The 13,871-nt window shown below is 49.8% G+C and overlaps 1 protein-coding gene across 2 annotated transcripts in view; it reads right to left on the reverse strand.

Annotated features, from left to right (window-relative positions):
• The window catches only part of RIPOR1 (RHO family interacting cell polarization regulator 1), a 49,005-nt gene that overhangs the window by 18,113 nt on the left and 17,021 nt on the right, over positions 1 to 13,871 (reverse strand). Inside the window, exons 3-4 of one of the 2 annotated variants that reach the window (XM_049703965.1) lie at positions 13,092 to 13,200; positions 12,778 to 12,882 (exon numbers count right to left, since the gene is read on the reverse strand). The gene's annotated coding sequence lies outside the window, so the exon portion shown is untranslated. The remainder of the gene's footprint in view (positions 1 to 12,777; positions 12,883 to 13,091; positions 13,201 to 13,871) is intronic. The other variant, XM_049703966.1, reaches the window with a different exon arrangement.

Genomic DNA, 13,871 nt, shown 5'->3' on the forward strand with positions numbered 1-13,871 from the left:
CTGAGGAACTCTTTCTTGGCCTGGAATTCTGGAATTCCACTTCCAGAAAATTCCCAATTGTAATAGATAACGCCCTTGCTCGTCACAGTCAATCAGTCTCTCTGTCCAGTGTCTGGCCACATCTCTGCATTGTCACAGCTGGTACCCAGGTCTGGGCCACTGTCTTTTCTGGCCTCCCTGCTGCCTCCTTTGTACCCTACAGTTGTTGTCCACCCAACAGCTCGAGTGATCTTTTGGGGGTTTTTTTGGCTACATCTTTTGGCTTGTGGGATCTTAGCTCTCCAACCAGGGATCAAACCTGGGCCCCTTGCAGTGGAAGCATGGAGTCCTAACTACTGGACCGCCAGGGAATTCCCTCAAGTGATCTTTTAAATCATAAGTCAAGGCTTCCCTGGTGGCGCGGTGGTTGAGGGTCCGCGTGCCGATGCGGGGAACACGGGTTTGTGCCCCGGTCCGGGAAGATCCCACATGCCGCGGAGCGGCTGGGCCCCTGAGCCATGGCTGCTGAGCCTGCGCATCAGGAGCCTGTGCTCCGCAACGGGAGAGGCCACAATGGTGAGAGGCCCGCATACCGCAAAAAAACCCAAAAAAACAAAATAAATCTTAAGTCAGTTCATATTGGTTCCCCAATGCCTTCAGGATACGTCCAGACTCTGTAGTGAGGCCTCCAAGACCCAGGAGATCTGGCCTTAGATGACCTCACCTCCTCATCTCCCACCTGTCCTGCCAGCCCTTCCTGCTCTGTTTCCACTACACCAGCCTCCCTGCGGATCCCTGGACATGGCCCCTACTCTCTGGCCTCTGTCTCTTCTCCCAGCCTCCTTTCTGCCTGGGATGCTCCTCTCCCTTATCCACTTGGAAAAGAGCTCAAATGTCACCTCCTCCAAGAAACCTGTGTCCTCTGGCTTCCCACTCACCCCTTCTGAGTACCCATCACTGCCTATTGTCCTTGTCTGTGACCACTCCTGGTTCCCCATCCTTTTTCCATCAGGGCCAGGCATGGACGGGGCTGCAGTGAGCAGATGGGACACCTGAGGCTTCACCTGGCCCTCTCCCCCTGTTCATGGGCCTTGAGGGAGTGACAGCCTCCGAGGATCATGGGGTGCTAGAGGCCTGCCAGGCCTCTCCACAGCAACCAGTGAGCCAGGGGAGGAAGGACACAGCTGACACCCATTTCACAGAGGCGCCATCTGAGGCTCAGGGAAGGCAGGGCCTTTCCATGGTCAGAGGAAGGGGCACCATCTGAGCTCCAATTCCGCTCACCGAATCCTAATTAGTTTGGCTCTGTCTGAGTCAGGCATCATTCCCTGAGTATTTGCTCTGCTGGTGCTGGCTGGGAGGTAGGGCAGAGCACCGAATCATCACCATTTCTACCTTTGAGCAGTTCACATTCCTGAAGGGATGGGCTCTGGCCTGAGAAAAAAAAAATCCCTCTAATAGATGGCAGAGGGTGGTGAGAACCATAGTGAACTCCAGTTCCTCACACATGGTGCAGCTAGTTCCACTTTTGAAAGTAACGCAGTTCGAGTCCCAAAACGCAGAAAAACAGAAGCTTCCCTCGCCCCACCCCACAGCCCCCATGGCTACAGCTCTCTGGTGTGCAATGTCACCCGCCAGCTTCCTGTGACGGGACAGAATAAAGTCTGCCCCTTACTGCGCCTGTGCTCACATGCCTCAGATAGGATGTACACATTCATTCATTCATTTGCCAGATATTCAGCAAGCTTTCGTGGAGCCTGGTGTGTGCTCGGCCCTGGGGGTTCCAGAAGGGTGGACAGAGGTGAGGCTACCCAGTCCCTGCGCTTGGGGACTCACTGTCAATTAGGGCAGGTCATCCCTGAGTCTCTACACCTCTTATGTCACCAGTGTGAATGTGCGACTGTGATTGTGTCTGTGTGCACATTTATGTGTGTGAGAGAAGGTGTGTCCTGGTTAGGAAGGGCTTTGTAGGAATGGGGCAAGTTGTTGAGGCTCCCTAGGCAGGCAGGGGGTGGGTCTTTAGAGGAGCATCTGGGGCAGAGAGCACAGCAGAGTTCAAGGTACAGGAGGGAGGAGCAGCCTCCTTTGCTGGCGGGGAGCAGAAGCTTAATGTGGTGGGAGAATTGTGTATGTGTTGGGGATGAGGTCAGCCACGAGGGGCTTTGGGAACTGGCTAAGGAGCATGGAGGGTGATGGGGAGCCTGGGCTTTAAGCTGGGGAATTCTGTGGCCATATCTGTGCTTTGCAAAGGTCATTGAGGCAGTGCTTGGAGGGGGGCAGGTAGAGGCAGCTATCATTTCCCGGCCAAGGTCATGGTGGCCTGCGCCAGAGTTGAGGCAGTAGAGATGGAAACATTCAAGAGATGTTCAGGAGGCAAAATGGACGGCTGGGTGACCGATGGGATGTGAGGTCTAGAGAGGCAAGCATCCCAGATCATGCCAGAGTTTCGGGCCTGGGTGACGGGTGTTTTTCAGTGATGTGGAGAGGCCTGGAGGATCAGGTTAGGGGAAGGTGATATGGTCACTTTCGGCAGGTGGCATCTGAGGGGTCTGGGGACTATCCATCCAGGAGGAGCTGTCCTGAAGGCAGGTGGACATGTGGGTACAGGAAAGAGGTATCCAGGCTAGAGACAGCTTTTGGAGGCGATGATGGTCAACTGGCTCACCAAGAGATCAAATGTGAGAGGGACCAGGGCACTGTGCTCCGCTAGGGCACTTCAGTGGGTGGTGGGGGCAGATGCAGGCTTGAAGGGGGCTAAGTGTGGGTCTGTGGGTGTGCCGGGACCTGCCACCACCTCCACCTGCCTCCAGTCCCAGCCTGGCCTCTACTGCCCAATGTGTGTGTCAAAGGGCAAGGGCCAGGGATGCTGCCCGCGTTTAAGTCTTGGCTTTAGCACTCTCACCTTGCGGTTCCTGTAGCCACTTCTCTTTTCTGATGCTTTAACTGCACTCATCCATTCACTCACGAAAATTGCACTTTTAAGAGGTACTCTGTCTCATTAATAATCAACACAATGCAAATGTAAACAAGAGACTTTTTTTTGCCCTCTGAGATTGGCAGTGATGGACATGATGTGTAAGTGGATGCTTTGTAGAGAATGGGAACTGGTTTGAGTATTTAAGAGTAGTTTTTTCAGTATATATCAGGATGTCAAGTGCAAACCCTCCTTTTCACCCTGAAGTTCCACTTCAAGAAATTTAGGGCTTCCCTGGTGGTGCAGTGGTTAAGAATCTGCCTGCCAGTGCAGGGGACACGGGTTCAAGCCCTGGTCCGGGAAGATCCCACATGCCGTGGAGCAACTAAGCCCATGCGCCACAACTACTGAGCCTGTGCTCTAAAGCCCACGAGCCACAACTACTGAGCCCGCATGCCACAACTACTGAAGCCCACGCGATTAGAGCCCGTGCTCTGCAACAAGAGAAGCCACAACAATGAGAAGTCTGCGCACCGCAATGAAGAGTAGCCTCCACTCGCCACAACTAGAGAAAGCCCGCGCAGGTCAACGAAGACCCAACACAGCCAAAAATAAAAACAAATAAATAAATTTATATTAAAAAGATAAGTAAATTAAAAAAAAAGTAAAAGAAATTTATCTCAGGGACTTTCCTGGTGGCACAGTGGATAAACTCTGTGCTCCCAATGCAGGGGGCCTGGGTTCGGTCCCTGGTCGGGGAACTAGATCCCACATGCATGCCACAGCTGAGGAGCCCATGTGCCGCAACTAAGACCCCATGCAGCCAAATAAATAAATAAATATTTTTTAAAAAAAGAAAGAAATTTATCCCAAAGGAAGAGGTATCCAGGCAAGAAAAGATGTGTCTAAGGACACTGATTGCTGGCTTGCTCAATCAGAGGTAAAGGGATGGCACAGTCCTGGTGACCATCAGTGGGAGACAGAGGGTGAAGGAGGTTCGTGTATGCCCTGAGATAACCCCTGGCCACTGAAAATGGATGTGGGGCATGGACTGAGCATCTTACTATGCGCCTGGCATCATTCTGGATGCTGGGGACACAGAGGCAGACCAGATAGGCAAGGTCTCTGCTCTCAAGGAGTTCACACTCCAGCCCAAGGAAACAGACAATAACCAAGCTCACATATCTGTAAGATGACTTCAGAGAGAAGGAAAAGCTGTGGAGAAAACAAACCAGGGTGATGCGATTTGGAGCGATGGGGCTAAGGTGCTACTTTAGTCAGGGTGGTCAGCGTAGGCCTCTTTGAGACAGTAACTTTGAAGCCAAGACCTGAATGTCAAGAAGGAAACAGTCACGAAATGATACAGAGAAAGAGTACAGTCGACCCTCTGTATCTGCGGGGGCTGACTGCACTGCGTTATTTGATACAGGGACTTGAGCGTCTACGGATTTTGGTATCCGTGAGGGGGTCCTGGAACCAATCCCCAGAGGGTACCGAGGGACCACTGTATTCCAGGCAGGGGGAACAGCTTGGAGGTGGGAATGACCTTGCTGTATTTGAGTCATGTGGGCTAGGATAGAGGGAAAGAAGGTAAGGTCTGAGAGGTGGCAGAGTCAGGTCAGGCAGAGTAGGGAGTGAGGGTTTTATACCTCTGAATAGGGAAAGGTGCTCAACACAACAGACACAGAGGACTGGGGGAAAGCACCAGAACAGACACCCGTGCTCCTGTAGCAGGAGTCTCCTCTGGTCAAACCTGTATCCATTGCCCTGGAGAGCTGTCAGGAGGCCTGTCCCAGCAGTGGCCATCATCTCTGGGCATAATTTCACGTGGCTTTCTTTTCTTCTTTGTATTTACTTATACAAAGAATGGTTTTTAATAAACGTATCATACGTGGCCATTATGTATTCAGGCATTACCAGGCCCGCCCCTGCACCAGGTGGGTTTAAGCTTCTAGTCCAGAGTCGCCAGGCTCGACAGGTGCCTTCCCTGGGGACTCTCCCCCAGGTGGGGCTATCTCTGCCATTGTCCTGGGTGATTCAGCTTTGGCCTCCAGGGGCACCTGTGAGCAGGGCCTTGCTGGGGTGGGGTGACTGTGTCTCTCCGGCTGGGCCAGGCGTTCTTCCTTCCTTCCTGAGACTCCCTTCTCCTAAGGAACAAGTGGGAGGGACATCTGTGCCTCTCCCAGATCCTGGGATGAGTTGCTTGCCTGGGACTCTTTCACCAGGCCCCCTAGCAAAGGCTCCAGTGTGTGGTGTGTAGTTTACTTCTGAGTTCCTACCGCTATGCGAACTGTTCTGACAGAGATGTGCAGGGTGTCGAGGTGGGGAAAGGCCTAGTCACTAGGCATTTGGCAATACCCTCCACACATGGGATAATGACCTGGAGGCTAACGATCTTCAAACTGACCCCTGCCCCAGCCAAGCCCAAGACATAGTCTTGGTCTTTGGCGCCACCACGTGGGAAGTCTCTACACTGCAGTAACAGGCTTCACAAAATACCTCCAAACTCCAGGAGGTGCCCACTTACCCCAAGCCACATTTTCGTGAATGGATAGTCACTGGACTGTGCAGTGCACAACCTCTTCAGCCCTATGCAGCGGTCCTGCTCACACTCAGACCTGGTTGCATATCATGGTCACAGGGAAGGCCACCACCACCATTAAAACCTCCTCCAGACTTGAGCCTTTTTGTAAAAGTTCCCTGACCCTCCACTTTTCAGTCCTCTCCGCCTTTGACCTGATCCACGTGTGTTGAACACGTATGATCTTCCCCCTCTTCTGAAACTCCCTCTGGCTTCTGTGACTGCTCCTCTTGGATTTCTAGCTGCTTCTCTGGCTATATCTCTTCATGCCCCTCTGTGGGCTCCTCAGGGTGCTGGGTCCCCTTCCCTCATCCTTGATTCTTTTCTCCACGCCATCCTGACAGCTTCCAGGGCCTTGTTTCTGTTCCTACAGTGATGCCTTGAGTCTTCGCTCCCCATCTCTTGTGCCATTTCCCCACTTAAGATGACCCTTGGGCATCCCAAACTCACTGTATAAAGTCGACCCCATCTCTTCTCCTCAGAACTGCTCTCCCTCCCAGGTTCTCAGGTTAGTCTGGGTGGCCTTTCCCTTGACACCTCTTTGGCCATCAAGTTGCCCCATCTTCTCTGCCCCTTGGCCAGGGCACCATCTGCACCTCCTTTCTGGCCTCTTAATGTTCTTGGTTTCACCCGGCCTGGTCCATTCTCTACTGAGCCGCTTGATGGCTTCTGCATATTAAACCCTGTCCCTTCTCACTTCCCCGCTGGCCCTTCATCTCTGGCCAGTTCCTCCCCATGAGGTCCTAGCTCAGCCAGACTGAACTTCTTTGTTCCGTGAATACATCCTGCTTTCCCACGCCTCCATATCTTTGCACAGGCTGTTCTGTGCATCTTTTTTCTGTTTCCTTCACCTGGTAACTCCTGCCTACCCTTTAGGTCTCAGCTCAGACACCACTTCCTCTGGGATACCTCCCTGGACCCCAGGCCAGGTCAGTAACCTTTTCACTCTCACAATGCCCTGTGCTTCGCACATCACAGACCTTGTCTGCCTCCCCTCCCTAAAGGGCCACCTGCTCCTCTCCAGGGATCCCACACCAAGACTAGCTCTAGGTCGAGTCACCTGACTCTGTGCCTGGTTCTCAGATTCAGAGGTCCTAGATCTCAAAAGTCATCAAGTTGCAGAGAGAGCAAGGCCATGCCTGAGGCCAGTGAACCAGTGGCCAGGCTGGGATGGGAACCAAGACTCTTACCTTCCCTCCCAGGGCTCCCCTGCTCCCCCAGATGCCATTGTGAGTTGAGTAAGTCTCCTTGAGGGCTCGAAGGACTTTGACCAGCAGAGAGTTGGCAGGCCTCTGGCCTGGGGGGAAGGCAGCCATCAGCCTGGGCTCTTGGGAGCCCAGAGAGGTGGCGGAGGCTGTCCCAGAAAGCAGACTGGTGACTCCAGGCCAGCACATCTGATGAAAGTGTTTAATGAGACTCCTTTCTCCCACAGAGCTGTGCAGCAGGAGTGTGGCCTAGAAGTCATGCAGGGAGGACTTGGATTCCTGAAGGGGGTGGTGGCAGCTGTTAGGGCCCCTGGGTTAATTATCTCCAGCGTCACACAGAAGAGAATGTGCTGAGGAGAGACCTCCCCCACCTGGCCTCGGCTTGTCAGGGCAAGGGTCTCTCCAGGACTCAACCTGCTCCCCACCAGGCTGGGGTCCGAACATCAGCTTGGTGTTCCCTCAGGCCTCAGCTCCCCCATCCCACTCCGGCCCCAAAGGGACTCCTGGCTGTTCCCTGAGACTTCTTTGTGGGGTCCCACCACTGGGCCTTCGCTCTTGCTGTGCCCTCTGCCTGCTCCGTGGCTGGGCCAGCTCACTTGCTCAAGGAGCTCAGTAAACACTGGTGAATTGAATTGCTCTGTAAATAAACAAAGTGCCAAATAGGCTGCCTGGCACTTAGGAGAGGCACCTCCCTAAATTTGCTAAGCAAGCAAATAACCCGAAATGAGAGAAGTGAAAGGATTCATCCAGTCTTTTCTTGTGCTTTTGTCCCCCAAACTGCTCGCCATTCATTTCTTCCAAGGAGCCCTGCTCTCTCTGATCCAGGCCTCTGCCAGAAATTTAGCCTGACCTTCGGTGTGTCTAGACAATCCTACCCTAGGTGTCAAGAAGCCTTCTAGGATTCCCACAGTGGCTCATACCCCTGACCTTCCTCCTTGTCACTTGGCACAAGTATGATGACTTACTCAACAGCTGTGAGTTCTGTAGGACCAGGGACCACGGTGCCTCGTGGACTACTCTACGCCCAGTGCCCAGCACAGGAACTTGATGGATGCTCATAAATATCAACTATTGCATTAGGAATGACTGTAGGCCTTGGAACACTGGGGTATTTTCTCCCTCTCTGAAACTGCCTGGATAATTTGCAGAGTTGGTTCCATCAGTCATTCCAAATTGCCCAAATGCCCAGGCTCTCACTTGAGCCCTGTCTGGTCCCTTGCTATTTCTCTAGTCTTTCTCACTGTTGTTTTTCTCCTTGAGTTCCCACAAGAGCATAGAGACTTGACAGTTTCACACTAAAGCTGAAAACCTTCCCCAAGCTTCCTCCTTGCTTGTTTCCTGGAACCTGCTTTCCAATCTCTCTTGGCTTATAAAGCCAGTGACTCATTTACTGAGCCAGGCGTCTCCACAAGGATTTCTTTCTTGCAGAAAATGTGAAAGGAGTGGGTGACACCGTCCTTCATCCCCATCCTCTCTTGGCCCTGGCTTTTTAAAATCTAAAACCCCAGATTAGTTGTTATCACGAGAGGCGGTGGAATTGCTGGGTTTCCCCTTGACATAGGCAGCCCTCCTTAAACCAGGGCCCTTGTATCCCCAGGGGCTCACCTTAAGGCATTTTCAGAGCTTTCAGAGTTTTCAGATCCCCAACCTCCAGACTCCACAATGGCAGAGAATCACCTTTGTTTCCTTGATAACCTTCCACATAATCACAACCTCTGGCTCTCCCTGGAAATCTAGAAAACTACAGGAATGTATCTAATGCCCTTTCAAGATGCCAAGCCTTCACATACTTCATAGGCACTAGAAATCACACACATGCATAATTTCTAATTTGTGATAAAAATTTTCAAGTGAAAATGATAGAGTTTGCAGCTTGTACATCAGCTGTCCCTGGCAGGAGTTTTCACATTGAACTGGTGGGGAATTGTACAGACATCACCCACACTCACCCAGATGACCTGGGTGAGTGTGGGTGCCGGTCCATGTGAATTCTGAGAGAATCTGTGGCAGCTGGGAGGGGTGTGGGGTGGGATTTTAGGGACCGCTGATGCAACTGGTTGGATGGGGGTTGAATGAGGGTGTCCAAAAATCTTAGTGGGTGTTTGAAAGGCTAGGTATGTATTTGTGTTAAATTCCTGAGGGTTATCAAAGGCACTGCTTGAATAAAAAATGCTTTGCATTTTTTCATTGTTTTCCTTTCAGTGCAACAAAGCAGAGGGATGGCTTGTGGACAGTGAATTAACCAGGGTTAAACAACGTTTGAAAAACGATGCTGGAGGAGTCCAATAACTCTTATCATCTTCATAGTCATCATCAATAACATAGAGTAACAACAGTCATCATTTTTGAGGACCTAATAAGTACCATACGGCTGTATGCACACACACACACACACACACACACACACACACACACACACACACTTGGGTATCATGGCACATACCAGTCAAGGTAGTCTTATCTACTGTGGGTCCCCTATTCTGCTATTCTACACTGGTCTTGGAACCTTTTACCCAGGACATATTTTATGGGATTCAGTGCAAAATAAAAAGGTAGAGCACCTTGTTCAGAATGATCATGAATTTCAAGGTGGTGACAGCAGGGCATTAAACAAGTGTGGGACCCTTTCGAGCAGGTTGCCCTGTGTGACTAAACAGCTCTCAGGCCTGTGAAGCAGGTCCCGCTTTCACCTCTGTCTAGGTGCACTGCTCAAACTTTTCTCCACTGGGAAGATTTCCCCCCACAGCTGGGGGTGCAATGCAAGAGCAGTTCATTTTCAGTTTGTTTCTTTCACACCAAAACAGCACGTCCTTGAACCAAGCTTGGGCTTTCTCCCTCTATGAGCCGTTTGCTGGGTACCCCACCTGATGCATGGGTGTGAGATGAGCGATAGGTATCAGTGCAACAGTGTTAGGCGCCGTTGGTATTTGAGCCACCTGTTGATAGAGATTACTTATACTATTTGGATCTGCCTAAGCTTGAGCTGGGATATACAACATCTAATTAATGACGGACTCGCTGCTTGGCCTGGCCAACCTAATGATTTTGTGTGTCGGCCAGCACCCAGTTCATGACAAGCAGGTCTAGCCACATGTTCACATGATGACCCACAGTCATGAACTCAGTCAATAACCAAGGTCAGCAATTTCTCTTCTAATGTTGTAGAAGAGAGTCCCTGTGACTCTCCTGTTGGGGCTTGCCCAAGGCTCCCCACAGCATCTTTCTCTGTGATGGAATCTACCTGATTGTTTGACATAAGCGGCAGGACTGCTCATACTGCAGCCTGGACCTGCTGCAGAGTCCACTCTCGTTCTAGAAATCACGCGAAATTAGCAACCTTCCACATCACCTGATAAATGGAACAGTGAGAATACAAGAGAATTTTGTATTCTTCCTCCAAAACCCAAACAGGAACAGAGGCACAAAAACAGTGGAAAAACAGAAAGTGAATAGTAAAATCATGGAACTAAATCAACCGTATCAATAATATGAGTAATAATTAGATGTAAGTGTACTACAATGCCAAGTCAAGGGCAGAGATTCTCCGATGAACAGAAAAGTAAGACCCAACTATATGCTGTCTATAATTACTCTCACTTTAAATATAAAGAAATAAATAAGGTGAAAGTAAAGAATGGATAAAGATACGCCAAGCTGACAGTGAGCCTAGGAAAGCTGCAGTGGCAATAGTCATATCAGACGTGGTAGACTTCAAGAGAATGGGTGTTATCCAAGCTAAACAGGGAAATCCATATGGATAAAATCATTCACTGGGAAGTCATAATAATCATACATGTGTGTATATGTAGTAACAGAGCTTCAAAATATTTGAAGAAAAAAACTGACAGAAAAGGGAAGAACTAGACGAATCTATAATAATCATTGAAGACTTTTATACCCCACACATCAAAGAATAAAATAGCTGGACTAAATAATAAGGAAATACATAGAAGAACAGTAGAACATTGTCAACTACCCTGACTGTAACGGACATTTATGAACACTAAACAGCTGCAGCGTTCATTTTCTTTTCCAGCAAACGTGCTACCTTCACCATGATAGACCATATGTTCACCCATCAAACGATATTCATAAAATTCAAAGAATGTGCCAAGTATGTTCTGTGACCACGGTGGAAGGAAATGAAAATGAATAACGATGAGATTCACAGAAAAATCTCAAACATTTGGAAATCATACAACACACGTAAAGGATCCGTAGGTCAGAGGAGACATTTCACAGGAAATTAGAAAATATTCTGAATGAAGTGATAATAAAAACTAAACATATCAAAATTTGTGGGATATACTGAGGCAGTGATTAGGGAGAAATTTATAGCTTAAAACACTTACATTGTAGAAAAGAAAAATATAAAGTGGGGGATTAGTCCAGCAACATTCTCATGGCTTTGTGGTAACAATGCAGAGTATGAGCACTGCAGGGCAAGAGACTCCTCCTGGTTTCCCTGCCTACAGGCTCCCATCCCTCTCACATGGTAGCCCGGAATATCTAAAACACAAAACTATCTGTCACTCCCCTGCTGCAAACCCTCCCATGGCTCCCCACTGCTTCGGGGTGAAACTCAAAATGGACCTTGGCAAGGTCCATTTTTCTTTATTTTTAAAAAATATTTATTTATTTATTTTTGGCTGCGTTGGGTTTTCGTTACTGCACACAGGCTTTCTCTAATTGCAGTGAGCGGGGGCTACTCTTTGATGCGGTGCGTGGGCTTCTCATTATGTTGGCTTCTCTTTGTTGCAGAGCATGGGCTCTAGGCACGTGGGTTTCAGTAGTTGTGGCACGTGGGCTCAGTAGTTGTAGCTCGCAGGCTTTAGAGCGCAGGCTCAGTAGTTGTGGCGCACGGGCTTAGTTGCTCCGTGGCATGTGGGATCTTCCCAGACCAGGGCTTGAACCCGTGTCCCCTGCATTGGCAGGCAGATTCTAAACCACTGCGCCACCAGGGAAGTCCCAAGCTGACCTTTTCTGACCTTGCTCCTGCTCAACTTTACCTCTCATGCCAGGCCTTGTTTGTCTGTGTGCTACATCTGGCTTCCTGAACGGTCCCTTGAAATCAAGAGTTTCTTTTTCTCCTCTGTCTTTTTTTGCTCTAGAACTAGGGTTGCCAGATAAAATACCTCGACTCCCAGTTAAACTTGAATTTCAAATAAATAATGAATAACTTTTTAGTATAAGAATGTCCCCGGGCTTCCCTGGTGGCGCAGTGGTTGAGGGTCCACCTGCCGATGCAGGGGACGTGGGTTCGTGCCCCGGTCCAGGAGGATCCCACATGCCATGGAGTGGCTGGGCCTGTGAGCCATGGCCGCTGGGCCTGCGAGTCCGGAGCCTGTGCTCTGCAACGGGAGAGGCCACAGCAATGAGAGGCCTGCATACCGCAAAAAAGAGAGAAAAAAAAAAAAAAAGAATGTCCCCAATATTGCACGGGGTATATGTATATACTAAAAAAGTATTCATTGTTTATCTGAAGTTCAAATTTAACTGGGTGTTAATTTTATTTTTTTTTTATTTGCCAAATCTGGCAACCTTACCCAGAACTGGCACATGGTGTTCCATCTGCCCTTTCCTTGCTTCTCTGCATGGGTGACTCCTTTTCCTGAGTCAGGTCTCAGCTTAGAAATACTCTCCCCCAGGAAGACAGTTCCCCCTCCCCCATTCTCAAGCTGAGGCTATAGTTGTCTCATTACTGTGCCTGAGCTGTGCCCCCCAGGCAGGGTAGGTCCACCTCATTCACTGCTAACTCCTCAATCCCTGGTATAGTGTCTAGCACTTGGTGACTACTCAATAAATACTTGTTGAAGGAACAAGTGCTGACCTAGGTCCTAGCTATGGGGCTAGAGGGCTGGCCCACTTCCTGCCTTTCAAGCCCTTCCCCCCAGTAGGGGATGCATCAGTTATCTATCACTGCAAACAAACCACTCCAAAAATTAGTGACTTAGAAACACAGCAGCCATGTAGTTTGCTCACGAATCTACAAAATGAGCAGAGCTCAGCAGGCACAGCTCAGCTCTGCACCCCGCACCCCTAACCCCTAACACACACAGCTGGAGTAGGAGAATCCACTTCCAAGATAACTCACTCACATGGCTTTCAAGTTGGTGCTGTATGCTGCTTCTCTCCACATGTGCCTCTCCACAGGGTGGCTGGGGCTTCCTCACAGCGTGACAGCTGCGTTCCAAGAGCAGTATCTCAAAGGAGACAGAAAATGGCAGATGCTAGTTTTCTAAGGCCTAGATCTGGGAACTAGTACAGTGTCACTTCCACCATATTTTATTGGTTAAGTAGTTGCAGAGTCCATATTCAAGGAGAGGGGTCATAGACCCCTGTCTCTAAATGGAACAAGTGCTAAAGAGTTTTGTGACCGTGTTTTAAAGCTACCACAGGAGAGAATACTCACCACAAAGGAATTGACAGAGCGTATCATCAGCACCAGTCTGAGTGTATGACGGTTCATAGGATGCTTTTCTCTCCATGGTGTGCAGCACGGGCCAAAATATTCAGGGAGTCTTAGAGTGACATAGGGCAAGAGGGACAGAGAGAGGAAGCAAGGGAGCAAGACAGAGAGAGAGAGCAGAGAGAGAGGTGTGTGAGGTAAGGAAAGTCGTCCCTCGGAGCAAGAAGAATGTGAGCAACTCAACCAATGTAGGGACTTCCGATAACGGTACCTGAAGGGAGGCTGCACAGTTGGCACCTATCATGGGTCCGCTGGGATGTTGTAAACAGACAATTTCAAATTGAATTCTTTTCTTTTGGTTTTGAAAAAAAATTAGTCTATAGAAAGCTGACAGAATAGTCAAATGAACAACCCACACACCTGTCACCTAGTGTCACTAACGGTTAACATTTTACCACATTTGCTCTTTGAAAGTAAGTTACAAACAAGACATCTCCCTCCCCAATCCTTTGGCCTGCATTCCCTCTCCCGCCCCACTCCCTCCCACCAACCTTCCCACCCAGCAGTGTACTCTCTGCACCAGTGGTTTCACTTGGGGTGATTTTGTCCCCCAGGGATTATTTGACAATGTCAAACGGAGACTTTTTTTTTTTTGTGTGTGTGTGTGGTATGTGGGCCTCTCACTGTTTGGCCTCTCCCGTTGCGGAGCACAGGCTCCAGACGCGCAGGCTCAGCGTCCATGGCTCACGGGCCCAGCCGCTCCGCGGCATGTGGGATCTTCCC

The sequence above is a fragment of the Orcinus orca genome, chromosome 20, assembly GCF_937001465.1.
Source record: "Orcinus orca chromosome 20, mOrcOrc1.1, whole genome shotgun sequence".
In the NCBI taxonomy this organism is placed as follows: domain Eukaryota; kingdom Metazoa; phylum Chordata; class Mammalia; order Artiodactyla; family Delphinidae; genus Orcinus; species Orcinus orca.